At 44.6% G+C, this 13,379-nt stretch overlaps 1 protein-coding gene across 1 annotated transcript in view; it reads left to right on the forward strand.

Moving 5' to 3' along the window:
* Positions 1 to 13,379, forward strand: part of LOC122790314 (E3 ubiquitin-protein ligase CCNB1IP1-like) — a 309,881-nt gene that overhangs the window by 294,697 nt on the left and 1,805 nt on the right. The window lies entirely within an intron of this gene.

Raw genomic sequence — 13,379 nt, forward strand, 5'->3', positions numbered from 1 at the left:
GCTGGGATCCAGTCATTATCAATTCAGAGCTCTGCCCTTTGGACTCACCACAGCCCCCAGGGTGATTACCAAGGGTCTATATTAGCAAATCGAAATGTCACTTACCCAAACACCTAATGATCGACACATAATCATCGAACTACAAAAACTATGAATGGCTAAATAAGTAATTTTTTTCCCAGGGGAAAAAAATCACTTGGCCAACCAAAACCCAAACACACTGTCAAACCCTACAAAAGTAGGGGGCTATACCCCCCACACCACCCTAACTAAATATGCCAACTCTGACATTGCTCTACAGTGGAGAAAAGGGCAAGTTCCCGACAACTGCCAAGTGATTTTTTTTACCCTGGGAAAAAATTAGCTTACGTGGCCATTCGTAGTTTTTGTAGTTCAATGATTATGTGTCGATAAAAAGAAGTTATGTACTCACCATAATGTTCCATCTGAGTAGTTATACTTCATTTTTCTGCAACCCTGGGTATACGGATCCGTATCGGATCCGAGCCGGCAACTTTTTTTCTAGCATCTGCTCCAAACTCCGAGCTCCTCCCCTTACCCATAATGCCCTACCATCTCCTATCTTCCATCAAATCGAGTTTGCTGCAGCTAACAATATATATGCAACTCAACCAAATAACCAACCTGAAAACAGGATAAGGTCCAGGGGATGGAGGGAGGGAGGGAATGTTGCAGAAAAATGAAGTATAACTACTGAGATGGAACGTTATGGTGAGTACATATCTTCTTTATCTGAAGTAGTTAACTTAATTTTATCTGCAACCTGTGGGACAGAGTCCCCAGCTACTCCGATCCTGGGAGGCCCTTATGGAAGGATATTCCTGAGCACCACAGAGCCAAAGGAAGCTCTACCCCTCGAAATCAGATCCAATTTTTAATGGGAAATGAAGGTATGTGAATTGGCCCAAGTCGCTGCTGCACAAATATCGTCCAAAGGTACCCTGGACCAAAAGGCAGCAGAAGTCGCCATGGACCTGGTAGAGTGAGCCATAACTATACCAGGAGGAGATAAACCTTTTGCTTTGTAGGCATGTGAAATGCAAAGAGTGATCCATCTGGCTAAAGAAACTTTAGAAAGAGCTTTACCTGTAAACGCTTTGGAAAAAGAAACAAACAATTGGTCAGTCTTACGGAAAGACTTCATTTTATGAAGATAAAAACAAAGTTGTCTATGAACATCCAACAAATGGAGTTTGTATTCACCTTTATTTTGAAAGTAACGGGCAAATTAATGGACTGGTTTGTTTGCTTCAGATGCCACTTTAGGTAAGAAGGAAGGGTTAGTACGGAGGGAAACCCTATCCTTATGGAAGACCAAATATGGAGGCTTGGCAGACAGAGCTTGAAGCTCAGAAACTCTCCTAGCCGATACGATGGCAACTAGGAAAGCTGTCTTCCAGGACAAAAATTTTAAATCCACCGAAGCTGCGGGTTCAAAAGGAGGGGCTACCGATGCCTGTAAAACAAAAGTAAGGTCCCAAGGAGGTACAGAATCCTTGACAGGGGGGCCGTAACAGAAACATACCTTTAAGAAAAGCCTTACACAGCCTAGAGGAGGCTAAGGCCATGTTGTCTTCACCAGTGTGAAAACTGGAAATGACTGCCAATTGTACTTTCACTGTGGAGGAACTAGCTCCTTTCTGAAAGATACCAGACAGGAAGTCCAACACCGCTGGAACAGGAGCTGTAAAGGGATCTATTTCTCTCTGTGAAGCCCAAATGGAAAAGCACTTCCATTTACTGCAATATAGTTTCCTAGTGGAGTCTTTAAGAGAGGACACCAGAATGGATTTTACCTGGGATGAAAGACCGGGAGTCCTGGCGATTAACAGAACTGGAGCAACCAAGCTATTAGCTTGAGGCTGCCCAGATCGGGCGGACGTGTCCCCGACGGATGGGAAATTAGATCTGGGCAGGGATTCAGAAACCACGGGGGAGCTACTAGATGAGACCAAAGGAATGGGAACCAAACCTGACGAGGCCAGAATGGGACAATGAGGATCACTTTGCACCGTAGTCGGCAAGCTTTCTGAAGAAACTTCGGAATGAGAGGTAAAGGTGGATAAGCATACAGAAGCCCGGGAGGGCCAAACATTGACTAGAGCGTCTCTGGGGACTTCCCCTGCTAAGGGAATTAGAGCGAAGAACTTGCTGCACTTCGCGTTGGAAGGAGATGCGAAGAGATCGCAGCAAGGTTGACCCCATGCTAGGAAAATCTCCTCCGCTACTGACTGTTTCAGAGACCACTCGTAAGGCATCAGAATGGCCTGGCTCAATCTGTCCGCTAAAATGTTGGAGCGCCCGGGATGTGCGTTGCTATCAGACACCCACCGGTGGAAATCGCCCATTCCCACACTCTCATGGCCTCGCAACATAGAGGGTAGGATCTAGTTCCCCCCTGCTTGTTGACATACCAGACAACGGACATGTTGTCTGACTAAATTGCAATCAATCCGAGAGGGAGGACTGTGTGAAAGGCTTCCAACGCTAAAAGCACTGCCCTCATCTCTAGAACATTTATGTGCAAATTGGTCTCTGTCTGGGACCACATGCCTTGGACTGCCCTTCCCAAACAATGTCCCCCCCACCAGAGTTGGGTGGTGTCCATGATCACTGTGGTTTGGACTGGGGGTGACGCATATGGGCGTCCTTTTGATATTTCTGGTGAAGTTAGCCACCAAAGAAGAGATGTCCTGCAGACGTGAGTGATCTTGATCGGAAATTCCATGGGTAGGTCTAGCCAAGACCACTGGACAGTCAGAGTCCATTGAAGAGCCCACATGTGAAGGCGCGCATATGGGAGAATAGATATGGCAGCAGCCATGGAGCCCAGAGCTCGGAGAACCTCGCTCACCTTTGAAGACTTGGAGTTCGCTATCTGAGCTATGCGGCCCTGGAATACCTTCATCTGCAAAGTGTCTAACCGTGCCCCAATGAAGTCTAGAATTTGTACTGGTTGCAAATGGGATTTGTGAACATTGACTGTAATTCCCAGTAGTTCTGCTAACCGAATGAAATAATCTCGGGCCAGACACAAGTGATGCTAGTTGTGCGCAGCGAAGAGCCAGTCCCCCAGGTATGGAAACATCTGAATACCCTGAAGCCTCAGGTGAGCCGCTACAACTGCCATTACCTTGGTGAACACACTGGGGGCTGTGGTGAGACCAAAGGGTAGGGCTTTGAACTTAAAGTGACTGGCTCCCAGCCGGAAGCGCAGAAACCTCCTGGAGCTTCTGTGTATTTTGATGTGGTAGTAAGCATCCTGAAGGTCTAACGAGCACATCCAGTCACACTCTCGGAGATAAGGTAGAATGGACTGTAAGGTGACCGTCCGGAATTTCTGTTTTGCTACCGACATGTTTAATGTTGACAGGTCTAGAATGGGCCTCAGGTCCCGTCTTTTTTGGCACCAAAAAGAACCTTGAGTAGACGCCTAATCTGGACTGATCGGGGGTGGGACCTTTTCGATGGCTCGTTTGAGAAGCAGCTTTGAAACCTCTAGAGCTGCGGCCTCCCTGTGAGCGGGTGGAACATCCGGGAGGTGTTTTGTAATACTTGGAGGGGCAATGAAAGGAATAGAGTAACCTCTGGATATTATCTGAATAACCCAGTGATCTGTCGTAATGGACTCCCATGCCGCTGAGTGTAAGGACAATCGTCCCCCAACTGCCTCTAGAGTAGGACAGTCGGGCAACCCCTCAGGGCTGCTGACCGGGTCTATCAGAGAAGGGTTCCCTGGACCCAAAATTCCTGGGACCCCCTCTACCACTGGGTCGGCGTCAATCCTGTCCCCCTCTGCCTCTGGGGGAATAGCTGTCCTGAGAATCCCGGGAAAAATGAGATTTTCAGAACCACATCTTGTTCTGCCCTCTTTGATTCCTAGAGAAGGACCGCTGAGGGTTAGAGAAGCGGACTCCAACAGCAGACAAAGTCTTCCCGTCCTTTTCGCTTTGGACAAATGTGTCACGAACTGTCTTCCCAAAGAGGGAAGAACCGTCGTAGGAAGCGTTGATAAACGATGCCTTGAAAGGGTCTGTGAACTGACACAATCTGAGCCAGGCATGATGCCTCATGGCTATGCCTGTCCCAGCTGCTCTAGCTGCTCCTTCCGTGGCATGGGAAAGTAGCCGCATAGATGTATTTGAGACTGACTTCAGAGTAGACATTTTCGCCGAGAACAGCTGTTTGTCCTGCGGCGATAAAGACTCTGGGGGTGACTCAGCAAATTCCGAAGCAGGGTCTCGCTGAAGTCGAATCACATGTGCCAAATAATTCAGCGCACGGATAGAAAAAGTCGCTGAGGAGTATACGCGCTTCCCAAACCTGTCCACTGACCTGGACTCCTTGTCTGGAGGGTGGACTAAGGAGCTCTCCTGTGCTAGTTCCTTCTTTGTGGCCGCTGCGACCAACATAGTATCAACTGGGGCTCCTTTCGACCAGGGTTGTCTATCAGAAGGAGGAGATAAAACCTTGTCAGGACGTTTGGGGATGGGCTGTATGGTGTTGGGCTCCTTCCATGCTCTCTTGGTGATGAGGTCCACCAATGGGTCTGCTGGTGGGGACACCCAGGAAGTAAATGGGCCCGTGCCAGGGGCCTGCAGGAACACTGACTCATCCCCAGAAGGTTTTGGGGCTGACCAACCTCCCCTCTGGTGGGGGATCTCCATAATTTCTCTGAAGGAGACGTCTTTGGGAGGTGACCTGGGGGAACCTTCTGCTTCATCTAAGTCAGCGTCAGTGGTGAGGGACTCAGGGGAGTCCAAGTGCCTCCTTTTGCACTTGCGCTTGTGGTGGCCCTCTTCAGTGGGACTTTCAGAAGGGGAGCCGTGAGCCACAGGGGTTTCCTCGGGGAAAATGACCTGGGGATCCTCTGGCACGGGCTGTCCCTGAGACAGGATGAAGGGAGTCATCGCCAAATCCAGGGCGGCGTGGATGGTATCCGAGGGGATGGGCTGGGGTCTCAATCCCTGGGAGAGAACCCTCTTCACCACTTCGAAGGCCGAGGGAGAAGTCCTCCCCGGTTCCGAAGACAGGATAGCCTGAGGTCCGAGGGAGCGGATCGGGTCCGAAAGAGTCAGGGCCGAAGAATCCATTCCTTCAGGTCCGACTCCTTGTCTGTGGCTCCGAGAGTCACTCTGATCCGAACAAGTCAGATCCGAGGAACTCAAGGTAATAGCCGGAGTCAAGGTTGGAGGAACTGTCGGCGCCGAGCTACCAGCTCTGAAGAACCTCGGATCCAAGAGCCCCGAAGCCGAAGCATGGATCGGGGAAGGAGAGATGGGGTGGAAAAGACGCATGGAGGTCGCCCCTCCAGAGGGAGATGGACCTGGCAAGACTCCCATCTGAATTTGGGTCTGAAGAAATCTCCGCATCATTCTGTCCATATCCATGTCCAATAGGCTCCGAGTAAACCTCGACGAGGCCACCAACTCGGATCTGTCTGGTCTGCGCAGAGGGGTGGAGGGCCTCTGATCCGAATGTTCCAATGGCTCCGGTGAGAAACGCGGTGACCGGAGCCGAGGAGAAACAGGCCTCATGGTCTTAGATGGAGGCCTGAGAAAGAGCTCCCTGTCTGGGGATCTCTTACGATGCCTGTCTTTCTTTTTCTCCCTTTCTTCTCTGCGTCTTTCCTTTTCCTTCTCTTTTTCTTTTTCTTTATCTTTGTCAGACTCGCTGACTGAAGATCTGTCCTTCGAGGACCCATTGCCAGACGAAGAGGGAGGTTGAGTCCCTGTCTAGGGTGATGCACTAGCGACCGAGGCTGAGGCAGAATCCAGCATGGCAACAGGGAGAAGGCCTTTGGTAACTAGCTTGGCCTTACGATCCCTAAGGGCCCTAGGGTTGAAACCTGAACAGACAGCACACTGAGTGGATAAATGTGCCACTCCTAAGCATATCACACACAGAGTGTGACCATCGGCAGGGGAAAGCTTATGGCCACACTCTACATTTTTTGAACACAGGCTTTGGCTGGTCAGCCATAGTCCTGCACTCAAAGGTATAAGTACTACCTTCCCAAAAAAAAACACACACACACAGGTAGGGGAAGGGCAGGCCTAACTACTACTCTAATACAAAAAACTTTTTTTTTTTTTTTTTTTTACACTAACGACCAACGCGTTACTACAGAAGGGGAGGAAGGGTAATACTAGACAAGCACACCTAGATATAAGCAAAAGTTTTCACTTACTATCCCTTTTTAGCTCAGAGCAAAGGAGACCATGATGCACACTACTGGAGCGGCAAACGAGATATGAGGGAAGATAGGAGATGGTAGGGCATTATGGGTAAGGATCCATATACCCACAGGTTGCAGATAAAATGAAGTTAACTACTTCAGATTTAGGTGTTCGGGTAAGTGATGTTTCAATTTGCTAATATAGACCCGTTTACCAAGTGCATGGCAGTAGTTGCAGCTCACTTGAGACTGAAAGGATTCCAGGTGTTTTCATATCTAAACAACTGGTTCCTTACCACCCCATCCAGGCATCAACTTCAGCATGCCAGGGACTATTTGTTCCAGATTTACAACTCTTTGGGCATTACAATAAATCTTGCCAAATCAAAACTTGCACCAGTTCAGAGCCTGGAATACATCGGGACAGTCTTAAACAAAACTATACAGCATTTTTGTCTTTCCACTGCATTACTTCTATCAGAAATCAAGTTCAGGCTATCCTTTCCCATTCATCTCTCTCAGATCTGATCATCAAAACTTAATTTCTGTCCACAAACCCAAACGACCTGCTGACCAATTTCTCCTCTCCGTCTCACTAGGCAGGAAATGGAATTCTCTCCCTTCGAAAGAACTGTATCAAACTCTGAAAACTTCAAAACCCAGCTCTTCAAACACCTGTCCACTAAATGGAAATGTACTTGCCTACACCCTACCTAATTCCGTCTAAGTATATCTCCCCAAGAGTTTTTTTCCCAGGTTCCTAGGCCCTCTATAATCTCTCATAGCTATCTTTCCTAATGAGTGGATATAAGCTGTCTGCAACTCCTAAAGCTACCCATCTCTCAATACCATATTTGTAAATATTGTAAACAGCATCACATTTTAAACAAGTGCATGTAAAGCATTTCCATACTTACTTTAACTGTTTATATGTTATGTATTACCACAATTAAAACATAAAAATGTCTGCTCAAATGAATTGTGTAAAGTACAACCCTAAAAACCAACCACAATGAATTTTGTAGATTATGAGTGACATTGAATGTACATATTTGTAAACTGTTCTATATAATGTATCTTCTATACTTTGTATGTTTACTATATAATGTATCTTGGAGCTTTTCTCCCCAGGCCTCCACTGAAAACGGGACATTTGGGCCCAGTGGACTTCTCCAGTAATCACACTGGAAATAAATAAATCTCCCCAGTAAGATTAGTGCTTGAAGTCCTTGTGTCAATGTCAGCTGGCATAATACTGCTTCCTCTTGCAAGCTTCTTTAAACAGGTTCTGCACTGAACTCTAGCTGTACAGTGGTCCATTCTGTATCAACCCCTATCTTTTCAAGTCAAACTCACCCCAATTTGCAAGCAAGACATTACCTGGTGGAGACAATCAGATGATCTTTTTCTGGGCAGACCCTTTGTTCTACCGAACCCAATAGCCACAATGACCATGGACGCATCTCAACTGTGGTGGGGGGCATTTCTTGGGAAGAACTGTCCAAGGCATGTGGTCCCTGCAAGAGGCCAAGTTGCATATGACAGCAGTCCTTTTAGCGTTGTAGGCATTTCAAGATGCTCTTCCCTTGGGGATTATTGCAGTTCAGACCAACGGCATATCTGCAGTCTGGTACATCAACAAGCAAGGAGGAACCCGATCTTACCTCTTTTGCATAGAGGCCATGAGGGTTTGGGAAACGTGATCTCATCAAACCACTTTCTTAATGTGATGCACATTCTGGGAAAACCAAAGTGCTTGCGGACAAACTAAGCAGATCCATTCTGATGCCTCACTAGTGCTCTCAGTCAACTGGTAGCAAATATCATCTTCAGGTATTGGGGCCAACCTTGCTGTAACCTATTTGCCACTCTTGTCAACAAGTGCAGCAAGTTCTTTACTCTTATCCCCCCTCAGGGGGAGTCACCGAGAGATGCTCTTCTTCACGCTTGACCCTCGGGCCTCCTTTATGCTTATTCCCCTCTTCCCCTGATTCCAGGATTTTTTCAGAAAGCAAGCAGGCTAAAGAGCTCAGTAATCCTCATTGCCCCCCTCTGGCTTCAGCAAGTATGATTCTCCTTTATACGGTCTCATCTGTGTTATCCTCCATGGACACTGTAGCCTACTCAAGAGCCTACTCAGGATCTCCTCTCTCACCCGTCAGGGATTCAACACCCCAGCATTCAGGCCCTTAAGTTAACCACATGGTTTCTTCAGTCCGGGCTCTCTTCCCTAGTTCGTGACATTATTTTGGCTTCTCAAAAGGATTCTACCAAAAAAGTTTGAAAAAGCAAGTAGAAAAGATTTTCTGTGTGGGCATTAGATAAGGACAGTGATCCTTTTCTGTACCAACTTCGGTTATTCAGTTTTTGACAACTCTTTTCAAAGATGATGCTAGTTTCCCTACCATTAAACTTCAGTTGGGAGCAATTTCAAATTTCCACACAGGGAATAAGTCTTTTTTCTTAGCTTCCTCTAAAGTGTGTAAAGCTTTTATGAAAGGCATTTTTCTTCTAAGGCCTCCAGTAAAGGATCTCTCACCTCCTTGGGATCTTACTGCAGTACTTGAAGGTTTGCCACAAAAACCTTTGAACCTCCAGACAAATTTGACCTGAAATTTCTGTCATGAAAGACGGTTTTCTTGGTAAGTATAACTTCGGCAAAAGAATTTTTGAACTTCAGCTCTTTCAGCAAAAACTCCTTACATTGTTTTTCATAAAGATATTGTTTCTGTGCAGACTAACCGTTCTTTTTACCTAAAATGGCTTCTGAAAATAACATCAACCAATCCATCCACTTGCCAGTTTTCTTTCCAAATTTTGCTAGTAAAGGAGAATACATGCTATACCTCCTTGATATGCACAGACAACTATGTTTTTACCTTCACCGGACAGAACATTTTAGAAAGTCAGACCAGCTTTTTGTATCTTTCTGTCTGACTCACCTAGGCCAACCAGTTTCTAATTTATCCTAGCTAAATGAATTACAGACTGTATTTTGTGTATTTACTCTCAGAAAGGTATGACGTTACCAAAACCTCCCTGAGCTCACTCAGCTAGATTCATGGCTACTTCATCTATGTGTTGGTCAAGAATGTCTATTGATGATATTTGTGCAGCAGCTACATGGTCCAAGACTCATACCATTGTTTCACATTACAAATTGGACATCATATCTAAAAATAGAGCCTCCTTTGGTTCTGCAGTACTCCGGAATACCCTTCCATGAGGTCCGCCCAAGGTCATCGTAGCTGGGGACTCTGTCCCATAAGTGAGAAAGAATTAAAAAGGACAACATCAGATTTCTAAGTTATGTACTCATCATAACTAGGCATCTGTGTTGTCCATATTCATTATTCCTCAACTCCCCTCCATCCATCCCACATCCGTTTTTATTCTGGAAAGACATACTAGACAGTGTTTGGAACCTACAGTTCCATATTTGAGCCCTGTCTTTCCTGTCTGACTATATATGTTCCTCTATTATTATGAAATAGAACAACAAACTTGATTTGAATCAATGGGGATGGAGTGGGGCATTATGGGTAGAGGAAGGAGCATGAGAGTTGCTTCCAAAGTCTATAGTATGTGGCCTAGTCAGATCTGAGGATTGGGTCCATAACCCATAAGTGAGGAAGAATGAAAATGGATAACATAAATGCCTAGTTATGCTGAGTACATAACTTATAATTTTAGACAAATGGGTTCTGAAAATAATTTCAGGGTTACAGTTGCCAGTGGGAGGATATCCCTCCTTTCCAGGGGTTCATTCCTCAGTCTCCAGATCAGACATTTTTGTTTCCACCTGCTCTTCATCACATGCCATCCCAAGGAGTGATAGAATTAGTTCCACCTTCCCAGGTAGGAAACATTTTTATTCAAGGATGTTCCTGGTGCCAAAGAAAGAAAATGGTTGGTGACCAGTTCTGGATCTTTCTTTCTTTAACCTGTTTGTGATAGTGCCCAAATTCAAAATGATATAACTTCACAAAGTGTTACCTATCTTCCTATTTCAAGTTTCCTGGTAACATTAGATTTAATGCTTATCTTCACATCTCTATTCATCCAGCCTTCAAATGTTTCTTAAGAGTTTGTATGTCTGAATCAGATTATTAGTTCTCCCTTACCTGTTGAACTATCCACTGCTCCAAGAGTGCTCACAAAACGTCTAGCTCCAGTTATAGCTCATTGCAGGTTACAGGATATCCACATTTTTCCATATTTAGATGACTTGCTTATCTTTGTAGAATCTTTGTTATAATGTCAGGAATCTCTCATGGGTGAGAGATCTCTTACACAAGCTGTGATTCCAAGAGAACATTCAAAAGTCTTTCTTGGCTCATTCACACAGGATTGTGCTCCTGTGATATCAACTAGACTCCTCAGTCCAAAGCACTTTTCTTGCATAGGAAAAAAAAAAGATGTTTATTTACATCTCCTTCTGAGGTTGTCCACTTGGAGTTCAGTCACAGTGAGGGAATACCCCAGGATTTTGGATCCCATAGCATATATGATTCTGATTTCTCATGGCAAGACTCCACGTGAGGAAAATATAGTGGTATCTGAAATTTCTTTTGTTCCAGCATCAACAGCCTGTATCTTTTCAAATCCCAGTGCTGGAGATTGTTATAGAAATAGTTTAATGGAGACAACAGATATCCTTCAAGCCAAGTCTCCCCTTCTCCCTCCCTGTTCCAAAACAGTCATTCCTCACAGCTTCTTCAGAATTTGCTTGGGGAGCAGTTTCAGGAGAGATAAATGTGCAGGGGGTGTGGGACACCAAGGACAGATGCAAGCACATAAGCATTAATAAAATGCTTGTCTTGCTCTATGCACTGAAAACTCTGAACTGTCTTTAGATCTGTGGACCTCTTCAAATGGTTACAGACAATACCACAGTCATGTGGTACATCACCAAGTAAGGAGAAACCAGATTGTACCCCCTTTACACACTAAACATGTTTGCTTGGGAAATAGTTTCACAGCACAGTCTCATTCAACAAGCGTCCTAGATTCCATCAGAGCAAAATTCTCTGGCAGATCATCTGAGCAGGACCAGAGCAGACCCTCACAAATGGAAAATAGATCATGGGGAGGTGGAGGGGGTCTTCCGAGATTTGATCCATCTGTGGGGAGTTCCTCAAGTAGAACTCTTTGCCTCCTGTCTGAACAATCAGCTGGCAAGATTCTGTTCCAGAATTGCATGCAAGAAGTCCTGAACAATAGATATTTTTTTCTTTTCCTTGGACAGGAATGTTCCTGTATGCTTTTCCACCCTTTCCACTAATATCCAGGGTACTTCTGAAGATTCAGAAGGAATTCCCCAGGATCACTGTGGTGACTCCCTTCTGATTCAGGCAAGCATGGTTCTCCCTATTTTTGAAATGGCCAGGGGCAACTGTAAGCTTCCTGACAGACTGGATCTACACACACAAGATCAATGGTGTTTGATACACCCCATCAGTCATCCTCAACTGACTGGATGACAGGGTCTTAATTCCTTTTAGGCACCTGTTTACTGAGGAGGAAAGAAAGCCTGCTACTAAAAAATCCTATATTGGGAAATGGAAAAGGTTTTCTAGTGAGTGCCACCAACATAACCAGCACCCATTCAGGCCTAATTTTCTCTGTTTTTGCAATATTTGTGTGAGTGACTATCCCATGACCTTTCTTATTTCATTGTCAGGGTTCATTTATCAGATATTACATCATGTCTGCCCATGGATCCTCCTCTTTCAGTGCATCTCATGTCAAAATATTATTGAAAGGGTTTTTTTTATAAGAGGCCTCCAGGAAAACAGGTAGTCCTTCCTTGGGATCTTTAATTTTGTGTTAGAGAAGCTAACACTTGCTCCATTTGAACCAGCTGATCTGTCTGACTTGAGGTTCTTAACATGGAAAACAGTTTTACTGATTGCTTTGACCTCTGCAAGAAGGGTATCCAAGTTGCAAAATCTTATGAAGAGTAGACCCTGTCTCATTTTCCATAGGGTTAGGGGTTCTTTGAGAATGAAACTTGTGTTTATGCCTAAAGTGGTATTCAAGTTTAGTTTAAGCCAAACTATCCATCTTCACATTTTTTTTCCTAAACCTAAAGATGAGGGAGAAAGGCTATTACATATCTTAGATGTCCACAGACAACTCTGGTACTATCTTTACAGAACTAAATCTTTCAGATAATCTCATTGTACATTTCTTGTTGTCTGAGGCTATATTACCTTTTGTTATACTCACAACTGTTCCAGACAGTGTCAAAGCTTTCACTGTCAGGACCTTAGCTTCATCTATGGCTTTTAGGATATGGTTGGATTCTGCTTGGTCCTCTGTACGTAATTTTACAAAGCACTGTAAGCTTGATTCCTTCTCTAGGTTCAAATTAAGCTTTGCTAGAACTATTCTTCAAGGGCTTCTGGACTCTTCTCCTTCCATATCCCAAATGTAGTTGGCTATAGTAATTTAACCAGATGGCTAAGGCTACTGTAGCAGTGATCGGTATGATGAACATTGTAAACTTAACATGACAGTAGATGTTCAAATGATCACTGCTGCAGTAGCAACTCCCTCCTGCCATTCCCCTTGTTGTTTGGTGTTTTTATGCCAGGGTGTGATAATTGTTATTTTTTTTTGTTCCTAACATTGCCTTTGCAGGGCTTAACTTTCCTCTCTCTGCTGGTAGAAAAGCTGTGAAGAGCTTTACGTCCAAGCCTGTCTTTCAGTCATCTCAGCTCCAGCTGCTTGAGAGTTTGAGCTCTGGAAGCTGTCTGGGTGTTATATTATTGGCTGGATATAACCCTGTATCGCTAAGGCTACTGCAGTAGTGATCATTCAAACATCTATTTTTATGGTAAGTTCAATTTACACCACCATACTTTCCAGAAGGTATATTTGCAGTTTGTCTCTAACTGGGCTTTCTCTTAATGAATATTTCTAGAAGATATATTTCCATGTGAGAAACTAACTTTATAAATTTTGTCTCTAGGCTACTCCTTTTATGCTGTGATAAATTGTTAATTAAGATGTGATGTAGCTAATTACTGTGAGAATATTCCCATACCACATTCCATACTGCAGTATATATTCTGACTACCATTTAAAGGCACATGCACATTTTTCATAATCAACACACACAATGAAGACCAATATTGTTATGAGAATAATAGGTAAAATAAATGTCTTTTGTTCT

The sequence above is a fragment of the Protopterus annectens genome, chromosome 16.part0, assembly GCF_019279795.1.
Source record: "Protopterus annectens isolate FY-2018-M chromosome 16.part0, PAN1.0, whole genome shotgun sequence".
Classification (NCBI taxonomy): Eukaryota; Metazoa; Chordata; order Ceratodontiformes; family Protopteridae; genus Protopterus; species Protopterus annectens.